General features: G+C 35.2%; 1 protein-coding gene across 1 annotated transcript in view; it reads left to right on the top strand.

The window, feature by feature from the left end:
- The first annotated feature begins 12,948 nt into the window (after nucleotides 1-12,948).
- Nucleotides 12,949-16,466, top strand: part of LOC108359545 (uncharacterized) — a 176,503-nt gene continuing 172,985 nt past the window's right edge. The window contains exon 1 of the mRNA XM_017611459.1: nucleotides 12,949-14,230. The gene's annotated coding sequence lies outside the window, so the exon portion shown is untranslated. The remainder of the gene's footprint in view (nucleotides 14,231-16,466) is intronic.

Raw genomic sequence — 16,466 nt, 5'->3', positions numbered from 1 at the left:
AAAATTAAAAATAATTAGGTCTAAATAAAATAAAGTTAAGCAAAATAGAAGTAATTAGCTGAATAAGCTGAACCAAGCGAAAGCATTTACCAGCAAACACTACCGTAACAGTTGCGTTTTGCCACTTTCTGACAGTCGAGAATCGTTGCTGACCTATTGGCCGAATTTCCCGAACAATGGCCCGCACCAAACACACGAACAGCAGTGCCCATTGTCCTGGCTAGCAGAAAATGAAAAAAAGGTTGAAAACATTCGGAAACGGAACCGGAGCAGCAACAGGCAGGCATTAAAATGGCAACGCAGTTGAAACAGTCCTATCCCACGCTGTCCGACGAGACAAAACGACACTGCTGTTAACAGCTCTACAGCCGACAATAGCGTTACAGAACTGGCCGCGTGAGAGCAAGAGACTGAGAGCGTGTCCAAGAGTGAGAGCGCAAGCGAATTGGCGAAGGTGTGTAAAGTGCGTTCGGCGAACGCTAACATCGACCTGTCGCATCGCGTTGAGCCTTCGTCTGCTGTATCGGCGGCACTGGTGTCTAGCCGAGCGCCAGCTAACGGTACCAGCGGCTCCAGTGCGCAACGAGCATTCGAGCAGTTTGGTTTGTACGAAACGAAAAAACGGTTTTTTAATGCGCTGCCGCCGCCGCTGTGATGTTGTGTGATGTATTTGGTAGTGAAAGAAGAAGAAGAAGAATGAACCAAGCATAAGTCGCAGCAGCGCAACGCGGCACTATAACAAGGCAAAAATCGTGCGTTTGGCTGTGTATGTGTGTGTGTATTAGTGTGCATGAGTGCGCACTTGTACGTGTGTATTCACACACACATACATATGTACGGTATTTTCAGTATGCCTGTGTACGTGTTAAGCCTAAATGTGGCGTTGTAGTGGTTAAGTGTAAATACGAAGGGAAGAAAATTGGGTTGTGAATAGCGTGAAAATAAAAAAAAAATCTTCGATTTATTTAAAAAAAAAGTGAAATAATGTATTTTCGCATTGAGTGATATGCGTGAAAGAAAAAAAACTAAAATTATTTTACTCAATACATCACAAAAAAGACGATAATTATTCTGCGCTCTACGAAAAAGTTTAGCCATCCGCTTTCTTACGTACATACATATTCTTCAAATACTTTAATAAAAATGTTACTCATACGCCACGTCCACTCGACGTTTCAAATTTGTATTAATTTTATTTATGTAAATTCTATAATTAAAATTTTAATTTTGGCCAAATTTCTTCTACATTTGTGTATTCATGTGGATTCGTTTTTGTTCAAGCGTAATTTTTACTGGCTACACATTCTTTAATCTCCCGTGCGCAACACAAATACATACATATGTATATACGTACATATGTATGTATATATAACTTTATCCCGTTTTTTCGATTCCTTTTCACCTGCAAATTCGCCCCTACATTCACAGCTGCTCCACTTCATTTTAAGTATTATTGTGTAGCTGCTCTCCCGACTCCCGGTCGGAGTATCGAAGGCACCAGTTTGCGCGCTCACCTACAGGACTTACACAAATACACACACACATATATGTACATATTATTTCCCTTATCCCTATATTGAATGCCTACGTATGTATGTATGCGTCTGTGGTGGAACCTTTTTCTCCGAGTTTTCCATAGGCTGTTGCGCGCTTGTACAGATTTTCATAAAAAAATTTAGCAGAAATTTATATACATATGTATATACATAATATATACAGCTGTGCTACATATTTATTTGTCTATATACATTCATACATATAAAAGTAGCTCTACATAAAAATTTCCATAAATGTTGCAATCAACAATTGAAGTAAATTTTCCATTTGATATTTGTTTTGTAAGGCTGCCTTTGCATTTTTAGCTTCCCGTTTGTGTGTGTGTATACTTTTCTGCGGCATGACGAATTGATTTTACTTAAAATTTTCGGCACTTTTCCATGCGGTTTTGTTGAATCACATTTTATGCGATCCGCATTTTTTCTTATTTTTGTACGAAACGCTCGCCAAGATTCTAAAAATTTCTTTCTTTCATTAGATCTTCATTTCTACAAATGTATTGAACGAAAGTTTCAATTTACTTTCTTAACAGTTTAGTTGATTTCAGTCAACGAAAATATGAAGAGGTTATAAGTTTTACATAAATATTTTATATGTAACTACTTGATCGTTTTTGCTGTCCAGAGTTACCGTGGGTGAGCATGAAAAGCTCTTTGAAAGTGTGCTGAATATACAAATAATACAAAGAAGCTTTGTCAGACTTGGGGGCGATTTCATAATAAAATTAAAGAATATTTTAAAATTTAAAGGATGCTTTATTTTGCTGATCGATTTCATAAAGCCACTTTAAAGGTAAAGGTGTCCATAAATACCCAAAATTACAATTTAAATGACACAAAGGTCCCTTTTGTAAGAAAAAAAACTTATGTCATTTTCGTAGCACAATAACATATTTATGACAACCAGCTGATGAAATTTTGCCGACATCAGCATTGCCCACTTTGATATTTTCATTTATATGAAGCTTTTGTTATTATTGAATTGCCAGTGTATTATGAAAACACTTCTTGTTTAAAGTACATTTAAATAACACTTTAACTAAAAGAAAACTTTTGAATAAGGCACTTAAAGTGCTTCATTATGAAATTGGCCCTTAGCAATAGCAAAATAAAAACTAAAAGTTTAACCGATTTCTTTAAATATTTGAAAGTCATTCAATATAAAAATTCTGGAATAAGTAAGACTTAAAAGCATTCCACCAAAATGTTAAAGAAATCATAGCCAAGTTTCAGTCGTATTAATCACCCCAATACATTCGTGCCAAATTAGTTTCTATTAAATGTTCTTGCATCAGTTAGAATACTCGCTGGCCACTGCAAGAGTCACAACTCTAAGTGGTCCAGATTAAAGTCAGTAAAATAAGTTGATTCGAGGCTCTCAATGTAAGTGAGCACCTCTCAGTTCACATCCTATAGAATTTTGCCAGGATTTTAGTTAGCGCAATTTCCATTGAAAATTAATTTCTGGGGGTTCAGAATCTGAACTTCCGAGATATCAACCGGTCTATAACAAATATGTAACCTATTAACTATTCAAACTTCCGCCTATGTCACGGGGCAGTTTGCTAAAAAGACTTACAAAAACTAAAAAAAGAAATATAGATATGTATAAGAGGGCGGTGTACTTTGCTAATAAAAAAATAGTCATTCAAAACGTTATCAAAAAAAAAATAATAATAATTACAATATTCCGTATATTCTGTACGCTTCCGCCGACCCTTCTTGAGAAAATTTAATAACTTATACATCGTTATAAGCAGCATGTATGTGTTCTCTTGAATGCCATATGCTTTTTCATCGGGTAAACGGAAATAATATTATTAGCTTAAAATTCTGGTATGCAAATTTTTTTTGCTTGATCATATTTACAATACGCGGAAGCTTCGAAAAAAGTATATACATTTTTTTTTTTATTTTTTCACACAGTGTATTTTGCGCTCACATTTTTGTTAAGTGTTGGCCGTGCTTGGTCAGTGTCGACAAAATAAATCGATTCAGTTGGAAATTCGATAAAATATAAGTTATTCTTTACTTAAAGCGTACAAAGGAGTGCGGAGCTTTGAATAACGAAGCTCTATGCGCTTCACATACTAAAGCTCTGAATGCGATTCTACATCTGCTACACATATAGCAGTTATTGCAGCGCTAAGACTCAGATAGGCAAGTTTCTGGACTCATGCTACATCCGGCCACTCAAAAATCTTAAGGGCGATGAAACCCATACCAATACCTGCAAGTACCGACTACTACATATGTACCGTCAATTACCTTCACCAACAACGATAAAATGACCGCACCATGCGGAGGTACTGGCCATCCAGGAGGCCACTCGGCACGTAATCAGAAGACTTAAGGTGAAAATACAGGACTTTATATTCTCTGACAGTGAAGTAGCTCTGACTCAAGAATGATAGAATACAAGATTGCGCCGATCAGAGAGGATTTTTGAGAATAAGTTTTGGGTGACGTCACACTGGTGCAATTGCGAGAGAGAAATGCCAAAACGTGAGCAAGAATGGAAGAAGAAGAAAAAATGTTGCAAGGAAAACGTAAACAAGTTGCACAAGTGTGACGTCATGCAAACAACGATTCTGTCAAACTCGTTAAGAGAGGAATAGCGGTCCGAGATCGGCGCAACCTTTGTATTCTCTCAATCGTGACTCTGACTTATGCGTGACCAACACAATATCTCTCTCTCTCTCTCTCTTGTGAAAAGTGTGCTCTGAAGTTGGTTGAAAAGTCCCCTGAGACAGCACATGCATGAATCGAAATATGTATTTATTCCTTAAAAATTGGAGGTTTTATGTCTTTTTTTCACTTAATTCTAATTTCTATTTCCATTCTATTCAAGCGAAGGGCGTAAATATATGTAAAAATGTAAATATGTATGTAAATATATCTACAAATTATGTTCTAGTTTGAGCTGTAAGCTATAAAGAACAAAATTTTCCTAATCCACTTGAAAAAAGAAACAACACAAATAGGTGGGCTCCTAAATATGCAAGCAAAATTTACATACATATGTTTGTACGTACATACATACATATTTTTGAAATAACATATTTGCATGGATGAATTTTATGCCAAAGCGTAAACATGCACACATGTACATATATTTGTGTGCCTATTTTTATGTTCATGGCTCAGAATGTATTTTTATGGAGCTTAAAAATTGATAGGCGTTGACGAGACCTAGCAATAAATACACACACATACATACTCACAAGCGCGTGTGTAACAAAAGAAGTTGAAAAAAAAAATATCTAAAACGATTTCAGCTGAAATAAAAGGAGAAAGAAATGTGAGGCGTTTGGCGCAGTTTGTCCCATAACTCATTATTTATTGCTTAAATGCATACACCGCTTAGGATTTGCCGGATGTTGACTTCATGAAAATTTTTTTTTGTGTTGTTTTTTAGAAAAGAAAAAATGGAATTTCATGGCTTGTATCCATGTGGAAATAAATCTTTTATATAATCCCTGAAAAATATTCGGTTAGATTTAGAGTATTCGGTTAACTAGGCCTTAATACTTGTAACCAGTTACGAAAACATTGAAATCAGCAGCTTTGAGTCGAATGGATCATTTTGCATTACAAAGCAACAGAAAACATGCTATAATAATAATATTAGATTGGCACTTACACATATGTATGTCTGTTAGTGTTTGGCCGAGGAGCCTAAAGTTTTACGCCGACTCCGATTGTATTTTTATGAGAAGCTGTTTTTCATGGCATGGCCTGCCGAGGGGCGACCTCTATCACACAAAATTTTTAATTTCTTTTGTTTTTGATATTGATCGGAAACTGGGCTCGACCTCGCACCCTACCGAATAGTAGTGCGCACTTCTAACCACTACACCACAGCGGCCGCCACGTACATACGTACATGGCGTATGAGTTACTCAGATGATACGAGATGATAATGTTACTCATAGGCCATGCAAGTAGGTTTGATTTTAACTTTAGCGAGATTAATGGTAGATCCAACATGGATTTACAATTTTCGAATTTTTAAAATCTTATATCAGATTCTTAATTAGAAACCCTAAAAACATAGAACGCCCTTTTCGTTTTCCTTTTTTAGTGTTGGCTTCTCGAGATACACAAACATTGTTAATCAAATTCGAATTTTCAGACAGTTTAGACACCATAAATAAATAAACCCCCATCTTGCGTTTCTGAAACTGCCCAATGCCATTTAAAAATGGTCCCTGTAAAGCAATTCTTCCAAAAATTTTCGAATTGTTTAAATCAAACCAGAAATTTATATTTCCATGCCAATTTTTCTTATTTTTTTTTACAAAAATATGCTTCATCCAACAGCGAAAACCAGCAGAATAAATTGTTTCAATTTCATAAATTTCTCGGGAAAATTTAGGAAATACCAAAAAATTTTAATCAAAATTTTCAACTTTTCAATTCTATTTCATAGAAAGAGTTCAATTATGCAGTTTTGTAGCCAATTAAATTTTAGTATAATAAGGTGCGAGTTTCAAGTCTCTAAAAGTTACCGCTGATTTTTGAGAATTTTTTTGTGTCGTGCATTTTCTTCCATATAAAAAAAATTTTCTTCATGCGTTATATGAAAAACAAAAAAATGCGCAACACTCTTGACACAAAAAAGTTCTTAAAAATCAACGTTAATTTTTTTAATTGAAGATTTGAAAATTTTGAACAAATTTTTTGGTTTTTTTCTTGCATTTTCCCGAGTCCTATATGAAATTAAAAAAATGTATTCTTGTGTTAGCTGTTGAATGAACTTTTAGCTATTAAATGAACTATGTTATGGAAATACAATTTGGTTGTTTGTTATCTTGTTGCCTAATAAATCATATTAAACAATTTTTATTGAGCTTGCGACCGGTTTTTATTTATTTTTTTTCAACTTAGCGCACTGGCTTTGTAGGCTAGAGTCGCTGGTTGGAATCCCAGTGAACTCTATGATGAAGTGTGATGAGGAGGGATTATCCGCGAATTAGCAGTTATAACGGTCTCGAGCTCAATAAAAATTGACTTGAAGTGTTGCTACAGGAGTGAATTCAAACCAGTACCTGCTTTCCTATTCCAAATTTCTTAGTATTTATAATAAAAAAGACAAGTATAACTTTTTTCATTTAAAACATCGTTTCTGCTTTAAGTGACCGGAAATCAACTCCTGACATAGATTTTCTCTCTTCTGGGGTGAAGAAACAGTACTCATTACGTTGCGATGTTTTGAAAAGGTGATATCAGAAAAAAAAAGATAAAATATAATTTTTGGCTTGCATGTACAATGTATATATTCACACATTTCTGATGAAACTGAAAGCCGATATTTTGTATTATATTTCAGTAAATCATTTTCGTCAAACGCAAACGATTGCGGGTACTTAGTTTGCAAATCCCTTTAAAAAATTTTAAATAGTACTTTTTGTTTTCTTTGTAAACTGTATAAAGTAAATCTAGATTTATGGGCTTCAAATAAATTACAGCATATACCACTAGTACCCACGCACACACATACAAAAAACCTACTAAATTTTACCGCAAAATAGCAGCATGTCCCTGTAAAAGCAAAAAACAAAAACCTACATTCATATAACAAAAGTGTACACAAACACAAAGAAATAAGCATCCCCCTCTCTCATAATATCTCCCCCTGCCCCACCCCTGGAAACGTCTTTACGCTTGCATGATCGGTGTTGTTTTTGTTGCATATTCCACTACCCGGCTTGCCAAACATCGCCTAAAGCAAAAACAGCGCAACTTTTTGTTAAAATTAAATTGTCCTTGTCGGTGGCGAAGTGGCAAGCCCACACTAATGCACTAACACTCACTCAGCCGCAATGTACGCACACACACAAAAAATGTTTGTGCATGAGTGTCTTTTTGTTGTTGCAAGGCTGCTGTCATGTTAAATGCGGCGAAAATTTTTGAGTTGCTAAGTGTTGGCAGACGGATACTGGTTGTTAGTTTGTTGTTTGTTTTAGAAAATATATCTGCATATATGCACCAATGTACGGGTATTTGTAATTTTATTTCACACATGCGAGCACAACAAATGTTGCTAATTTGATATCCGGCAGTTGAACAAAATATGCGTGTGTGTGTGTGTGTGTGTCTACCTCGCATGAGTATAAGTCATCGTTCGACGGACTGCATCAAAAACTCTTCTCAAAATTCTCATATGTATTTAATAGCCTAAAAGTAGCGTGACACAGCTGTATCCTATTTATTTATAAAGAAGACAATTACAAAATTAAATTTATTCAATGGATGCCAAAATGCTAGAGGGCACTTAACAATCCAGCAGACTTCGCAAAAGCTTTGTGTGCATAAAAAGCCTTAATTTGCATTAACTCATGCATTTTCTTCTTTTAAATACGCATAAGCAGCCGAAGAAATGCACGAAATTTCTGGGAATTGACTCGGCTCAGGGCAATTATCGATGACAACATCCTGTAAAAAAATTACCAGCTGTTGCATACAAGCAAACAAAGCAACCGAGTTTGGCGTCTGAGTTAGCCGAGTGGTGAGAGTTGCGTGCTACAGCTCTATAGGTGCCAGGTTCGATCCTCGGTTGGAGCGGTTGCCAACATTTTTTAATATTTTTTTATTTTTTTATATTTTATTTGACTTCTATATATAATTTTTCGCTGTTTTATTTTCATTTGTTTTATTTTTTATCACATTTTTTATTTTACCATTAACTAATTTGTTTTTTTAGAGTTAAATTTTATTGAAAAGGTCAACAATAATTAATTGAAAGCAACTTTAAAAAAATATAGAACTTATAAAAAATTGATTAAGAAAGAAATAAATAGTAATTCTACTGGCCGTGGGACTCGAATCCACGTACTTGCGGTTCGTTGGTCCGCATTACTACCGTCTGTAAGGGCGAAATTATTATGCGCATTTGTGTGCTAGTTAATCTGCATAAGCATCCACGTCTGTCACGACTTTTAGTCGCTGGGGCTAGACAGACTCATTCCAGCCGACCTGCAATATATAGTTTAGTAAATATGAAAATAACTCATAAGATATCCTAATAGTATTGGAGCTTACTGCATGCATCTATAGCCACAGACTAAAGCTCTCGACCTTCCCAAGCATGTTCCAAGCGGAAGTCCATGCCATTAGTCGGTGTACCGTAGGAATTATCGATGGGATCCTAATTTTAAGGGATAGGTAGGACATGGCGAGGTCAAATCCGCATTGATCCGAGAATGTGTAGAGAAGCCTAACGCTCTGGCTGAGAATAATGCTATCCAATTGTTATTTTTCAATAACGCCCTACTTCAGAATTTGATTGAAGAACGCCCTACTTAATAATTCGCTATCTCGGAATTCGGTTCAAAAACGCCCTAAATATCTGAAACGAAAGTACATTGAAAATAAGCTGAGATAGGGCGTTTTTGAATCGACAGCTAAAGATAGGGAATTTTTCAACCAAATTATGAGATAGGGCGATTTCGAACTGGCTGCCGAGATAGGTCGATCTTCTACTCAGCCATCGATATGCTAATCGGACGGCTGATAAATATGTAATTGGATGCAACTTCATTTTCCGGTAAGAGGAAAGCCTCAGGGTGGAGTGATTTTACCACTACTGTGGAGCGTAGCTGTCGATACGATATTCTTCTTCAAGAAGTAGAAGACCGGGCGGGTCAACTATCACAAAAGCCGATGAAATTTGTGGCATTCATATCAAAAAACTATTATGAATTTGGTGTTACTCAAGAAAGATGTTAATTAATAAAATATTTCGTTCGAAACCCATTCCTTCCTTTTAGTATAATAGAATGATAGACAGCTCATGAGAAGAAGGCGAACATTAGAATGGTGGGAAGACTCCAAATGCTTGAATCAACACGCATATTTTGGATGCAATTTGAAACCAATGTAGTGTCCAGGTCGCGGAAAGCTTAACTGAACTTTATTTTTTAGTAGATTTACACGCCAACAGATCGCATTCTGTGTGGCTATACGGCTGGACCAATATTCAATATTCCAGTCTTACGAATCAGTTTAAATAAAATCAAAGCGAAATATTTTCTCATTCAACCAAATGAGATTCTTATTTTTATCAAAAAAGTTAACCAATTTTCATATGCGGCAACCGCAAACTCTCATCCACACCACACCAGAATCGAGCGGGATCTAAATCCATTCAAACATACCAACACCTGCGGGAAATTGAATTAAAATTTAAATTTGATTTAAATTTCGAATTCGGAATTTTACAATTCACACGTTGTAAACAAATATATGGAAAGCAATAGTTGAATGAATTTTTTTCGTGTAAACACTCAGCACTTACAGACATAAATTTGTATACATATATTTTGGCAATTTATTTGAATATTTGGACACATGTACACACATACATACATACATACATATGTATTATGACGATGGAATGTATGCAGAAAACCAGCTTTGTGCAAATTGCGGTTTATGGAATTACGTGAATAAATAAAGATTTACTAAAAAATCTTGGAAAGTAATGTATTTATCTGCAGATGATTTAGTTGATTTTCGATTAATAGTTTTTGAAAGTCAATACCAGATGGCAGACAGTATTTCTATTAAAAATTTAAAACGTGTAAACAGTTTGTTTGGAGAGAATAGAAAAACTTTTGATAATGAACTGCAATTGCATTTTACAGCAGATGCTAAACAAATGTTTACGCATGTAGAGATGTTTTATGTTTTTATTTGTATGAATACTAGGGTGGATCAAATTTGTTTTTGTACTATGCAGGTATAGCATAGCAGGATTCTATGTGTAATTCTAAGCAAATTTGCCTAAGAAACCATGGGTCTAAAATGAATTTGGAGTTTAACAAATAGCGAAAATAGATTTCGAAGAAAATGTGAAAATTGTGAAAAACCAGTTAGAGCATGTTTTTATATAAAATTTAAACACTGCTTTACCATACCTCCGTAAAATGCTAAGAAACCTACTTTCGCAATTGGGCGAAGTTCAAATTGATTTTCGACCCATTATTTCTTTGCAAAATTTGTTTAGAATCACACGTAGAAACCACCTATGCTATGCGCGCCCAGTCGAATGAATCTCCGATGCAAATTGATCCGACCTAATGGATACATATGTATGTATGTACAAATCTTAATGCAGGTGTGGAACGAAACATAACAAGTTTCATCGATTTATGAGCTCTTAAATTCCTACATTCCCCAAAAAATGAGATGGTCTGATGTTTCCATATTTGTTGAATTTAGTAATTTGTGTGATCAAGTAATGAGATTTTACTAAAAGTTTGAAATACGCATTTGCTTGGAACTGAATTATTTATTATTTACAGAAATGTGAGAAAGTATACAAGGAGAAATTTAGATGTAAACAATTTTATTGGATGATCTCAATAGATATAATGATTTTAAAAAGGAGTAGGAGTTTTGGGTAGATGCATTTATAATTCATAAGGCTAGCCATGTGGTGGCGTTTTAGTGTTTGATTTAGTACTGCAATGTCTGTTGTTGCCTACATCCACATAAGGCTTAGGACCGGGTTTTCAAGTCAATGTTAAAATTTCTCTGCGGTTTAGATAAAAAAACATCTAGTATGTTCATTACGACTTTGATAAAGCTTATATTTGCCACGCGTGTGTCAGCTGCTGCTACTTAATATCAGGATAATGGTCCGCAGTATCCACCCTTAGCATAATGACATGCAAACCAATTAGGCTAAGGACCGCTGTGGTCCTTGTAAACAAGAATATTCCTTTTATATTTAAACTAAAAAAACGTAAAGACCTGGCACTGCTAGAGGTTTTAAAATTATCTAAGACTTTGAGATAAAGCAGAAGAGCTGAGCGGATCGCGAGAAATAAGCCGCAGTTAGGAGCTTTGGGTTTTTTCATTTCAATTTCTCAAATCAAATTTTTTTACTGTTTCACTAAAAACATAGCTCTGTCTAGAGAATTAAATACTTTATAAGCAAATATAAAACAAACTACGCAAGAGTCTGTTTTGCAACGATTTAGTGAAAAGAAAAGTTGTGAAAAATAATCGAAGATATAAATTAAATAAAGTAAATTGCTGTTTTTGATAAAATTGTATTCAATTACCTAGAGCGGAATACAAACAATGATTTTTCACAAAATTTAAAAAAAAAATCTTCGCAATTTTCTATAAAAAAATTGAAAAATAATACAACAAAATGGTGCCACCAAGTCTCGCAAAAACAAGGTGCCACAAGATTAATCTTCTATTTCAAAAACACAATAGCTCTGCTCTAAAAAAAATTTTTTCAAGCTGAATAAAAAATAAAAAAAACGAATCTCATGAATCAATTCAAATCTATGTAATACATACTAAGTTTTGTTAATTTAAAAAATGCTTCAGAATTTGAACGAAAAACTTTAAACAAAAAAATTTAAAAAAATAATCTACTTATGTATCGTTGAAGTGAAAACAGCAAAAGTTTTGAAGGAAAGAGCTGAAATTTCTCAATTAAAGATGAATTATGCTATACATAAAACCGACTAAAAAAAGCAAAAAAAAAAATAATGTTGTGTAGATAATTAGATTTAATATGTGGTAATTTGCAAAAATATAAAAAAAAAGTTTTGTGAAAATTTAAAAATTTACGAACAAATAAAAAACAAATGCTTTGATGTGATTTCCTGCGTCCGCGACGTTACTTTGGTAAATAACGGATAGTTTTAAGAAAAAAAATAGTAATTTCTAAAAGAAGTGCGAAATTCTAAATGTCTACTTGCTTTTACGATCTCTAATAAAACAAACAGCACCAAATTTCTCTTATAAAAAAATTGAATTAAAAAAAAATGGCTTTTCTATTGTAAAAATAAAATAGTACTTGAAAACAAAATAAAAAATAAACAAAAAGTTGTAAAAATTATAGACATTTTTTTACTGTGGAATATTCTAAAAAAATCTATTAAATCTATGTTGTAACAAAAAAACTAAAAAAGGACTTTAATATTACATAAGTGAGTTTGGAAGTGAAGCTGTTAATAAAACAAAAACTACTAAAAAATAGTATCTAAAATTTTTATTTCACATAACATAACTTATAATATGACGTAATTTAAAAATATATAAAGTTTTGGCTTAAAAAAATTTGAAAAATTATAAAAAAAAACGTTTACCTAGTAGAAATAATAAAGTGATAAAAGATAAAATGTTTTACTCTACACAAGTAATGCATATAGCAGAGATAAATATTAGAAGTTTCACTAAAAAAAAAATTACAAAAAGGAAAATTGAAAATATAAAAAATAAACACAAAAAGGCAAGCCAAATATTCATTTTGAATCAAAATAATTGAAGTAGAAAAAATAACTAAATACGGTAATTCAAATGAAAAACTAAAATGTATCAAACACTTAAATTCCTAAGTGATCGTTTTCTGAATAAAATTAAATTTAAAATTAATTAAAAAAAAAATTAGTATTGCTATAAGGACATTAAATACAGTTTTATTAGCTTTGCTTTGCCGACAAACAAAAAGTAATGCATACTAATTAAAGCGTATCAACATTTGTGACAAAAACATAGCANTGCTGACCATAATTTTGTGTTGCATTTGAAAACCACCCCGAATTACTTTTGCAAATTAGTCAATTGGCCAATGCCATCAAAACGCTGTCACTTCAATGTCGAAAGCGTTTTGGCATGTAATAAGCTCCAATGAATGTGCGACCAACAAAAACAACAACAACAACATACTAGCAAAGCCAAAAGCATACATTTAAAATTCCACAAATTGCCTAATGCCAAATGTTAAATGTCGATTGCTGAATGCCAAATGTCAGATAGTATAAGTCGATAATCAACGAATGTGGCCATCGAATTGCCGGACAGCGGAATAGCTGTGACATTGCATAGTGACATTGCAGCTGTTGTTGTGACCAGTTGTCATACCCCCAACAAGTCAATTGAGCAGTTGGCCAATGTGCCAATGTGTGTGTGTGGGTCGGCCGGTCGGTTGATGGCGATAACTGCAGCTCGAAACTAAAATGAACATAAATCGATTATAGATTAGACGGAAATTTAAGTGGCAGGTAGTGCGGTCCCCGCTGTGTGTCACCTTTCCTGATTGCGTATGTGTTTGTGAAATGTGCCATTGCAGTCAGCACGTGTCAGCTCAGATAGCTGACAATTAACGCGCCACCAGAGAGCAGATACATACATACATATGTACGTATGTTTGGAGGTATGCATTCTCATACAACTAATCAACCAGCCACGCATACGCCATGGTGCTCCTTGCTCTGCCTGTCACTCAAAGTGGCTGTGTGTGTGCGCGTATGTGTGTGTGCCGCCTTCGCAGGTGTCTGCTAATTTGTAAATGATTTTAATATCATTTGTTAGTGAACGGTGTACTACTCTCCTACTGGATAGCAACTAAAAAGAGTTCAAGTGCGCGCGCGTGTGTTTTTTAGTGCTGCCACCTGCAATAATACGGCGTATCCTTTGAATCTTGTGTACCTTCACTCTCAACTTAACTCGATTTCGGTTCTCGTTTCGGTTTGTGTGTTTCTGTAGCCGCAAAAGCACACAACGCTAAAAGTAAACGCAGCCAGCGGCTAGCAGAGAATCCTCAGCTGACATAGAAATTTGTGTGCTGAAGGCAGCGTGAGCGGAGGGGGTGTCGCTGTCGCTTTATGTTGACAGGCGGATTTTGACATTTCGGTGTGCGGAAGGTAAGTGGCTGGCACATGTATAGAATAACAAGCGTACAAGATTGAATTATACTTCATACATACACATTTTTTCGAGTTAAAAAAAGAACGAAATAAGTAAAATTCATTCAGGTGCGTCGTATTTATTTTAGCTTCTTAGCAGATCCTCGTAGAGACCAGTTCCATTCGAGCTTTTATTTTGTGGTTTACACTTAAATAAAATACGTCCTTATTTAAGCGAATGATAATATCTTGAAACCAAAAAAAAAAAAAATTAAATAATGTTGGCACCTCTAATCCAAAAACCAAAACAGGAATGAATCCAAAACAGCGAAAAACTTAACAGATAAACCAAATAAAAACCTCGTATTACTGAAATAATCTGCCAGCAATTGGCCAGCTTCTCTGTGCTCGTACCAAACCAAGCAGCTCATCAAGTCCTATCTAGATAAAATAATGGAAAATGGGATTTTCGACAGGGCTGGCCTAAGGTGAAATTTGTGGTATGAGTTGGTTTGAGTGAGCAAAGAAGTGAATGGTATCGTGCGAGTTTAACCCGGACCAACGTATTTGCACCAAAGTAACACAGGGTTCAGGAAGGAAATCGAACTGCTAGCCTGCCAGGGGGGTGATTGTACTCCGATGAGTGACTTTCTATAAAACGGCTTAAAGCCTCTCTATATTTAATTCTATAGTAATACCGCTGTTGTTGTTGTTAAGGCTTGGGGAATGATGCTGGATTGATGGCCAGATATAATTCTGCGTCGTTCCGGTTACTTAGACCCGCATGCCCGTAATACTGCTCATTTTGATCAATGGGATGAAACCTGACATGCCTTGGAGGCGGCTCAGTTCTATAATCTCGGCAGGTACTGGCTAATGGGAACATTCGGTCTTCATTGTGTAAATGCTGGTCAGCCTACATCTCAAGCCCTCCAAAAGCTGATCCCCCAACGGATTGTTCTCCATGCACATCTCTCCAAGGAGCGAAAGGAGAATGACAGTCTCTAGAGTAGAGGTCCAATAAACATCTTCTCGGACCGATCGAAGCTGAATGTGAGAATTGGAGGAAGTGTAGTGGACACTTTCTTAAATCTTATATTCAGCCCCTATAAAGGAGCAGCCAATAAGTAACTACTATGCGCAGAGATCACTAATGGTACGATCGCAACACTTCCAAATCATGCTAATTTGGATCCCAGGACACAGTGAAATCACTGGATATTGGAGAACTGATGAATTGGGTAAGCAAGGCAACTTCGAGGTCATCATCTCGGGAGGGAGTTCCTTTGGAAACCTGTGGCCTGCTCCTGAACAGATGGCATCACAATTGGCTCAGCGAGAGATGGGGGAAAAGTTAAAAGATGCAAAGTTAAAAGATCAGAAGAGCAGACCGTCGTCCTTTAGGAACGCAAACGGTGCGACTTAATATCGTCACGGATCCATACTGCCGCAGCTGTTTGGAAGACGAGGTGGAATCATCTCAGCACTTCCTTCTTAGCTAGCCAGAATTCGCTAGACTAAGGCTTAAATCCCTCGGTGCGCATTTTATCAACATTCCCGAAAAACTCTCAGGAGTGGACATCAGCTGCCTGCGGAACTTTATTTTGAGCACTCGACGCTTCTCTTAGTTTTACAGAAACCTGTAGTGACAATTCGAAAAATTTTAATAATGTGGACACAATAGACAATCAAATTAATGTGGATTTGAGTCCCTAGTGGTGTCTGCCACAATAACCTAACCTAACTTAGTCTCTTTAGCGATACTTTTAGCCTTTTGTAATATTTAGTGCTCGTACAACCTAATTTCAAAGATTTTAAATTAATTATAAAATTGACTAAATTTATATCCGATTTTGCATAATATTTCAATTGAAACCTTTTGCCATTTGAGATGAAAATGTGGCTACAGCCATTTACATATCATTCCAGCTTGTGGCTAAATCCTAAGGAAAACTTAGAAAAGTAAATTAGACTGAAATTTATTCACAACTCAGTAAATATCTTTCGTCTTTGTGCCAAGCTATTTTGCTTTTTGCTTACAGCCTGAAATTTTGCACAAGTCAGCGCATTAATATTTAAATACTTTGCTACAGAGAAGCCTGAGTAAACGCCAGCAAGAACTTTCCACACGCCGTTAATAAAACTCCCAATAATAGGCACCTAATAGCCGTCAAGAATTTTGACTTTGGAATCGCAATGTCTTCGCTATTTAGGGTATAAATATTTAGGTAAATATTTTCACAGTAACATTCTA

Source organism: Rhagoletis zephyria, unplaced genomic scaffold (assembly GCF_001687245.7).
Source record: "Rhagoletis zephyria isolate East Lansing unplaced genomic scaffold, Rhagoletis_zephyria_1.1 Rzeph_scaffold_00407, whole genome shotgun sequence".
Taxonomy (NCBI): domain Eukaryota; kingdom Metazoa; phylum Arthropoda; class Insecta; order Diptera; family Tephritidae; genus Rhagoletis; species Rhagoletis zephyria.
The sequence above is the reverse complement of the archived record's forward strand: the minus strand, read 5'-3'. Positions and strand labels throughout refer to the sequence as shown.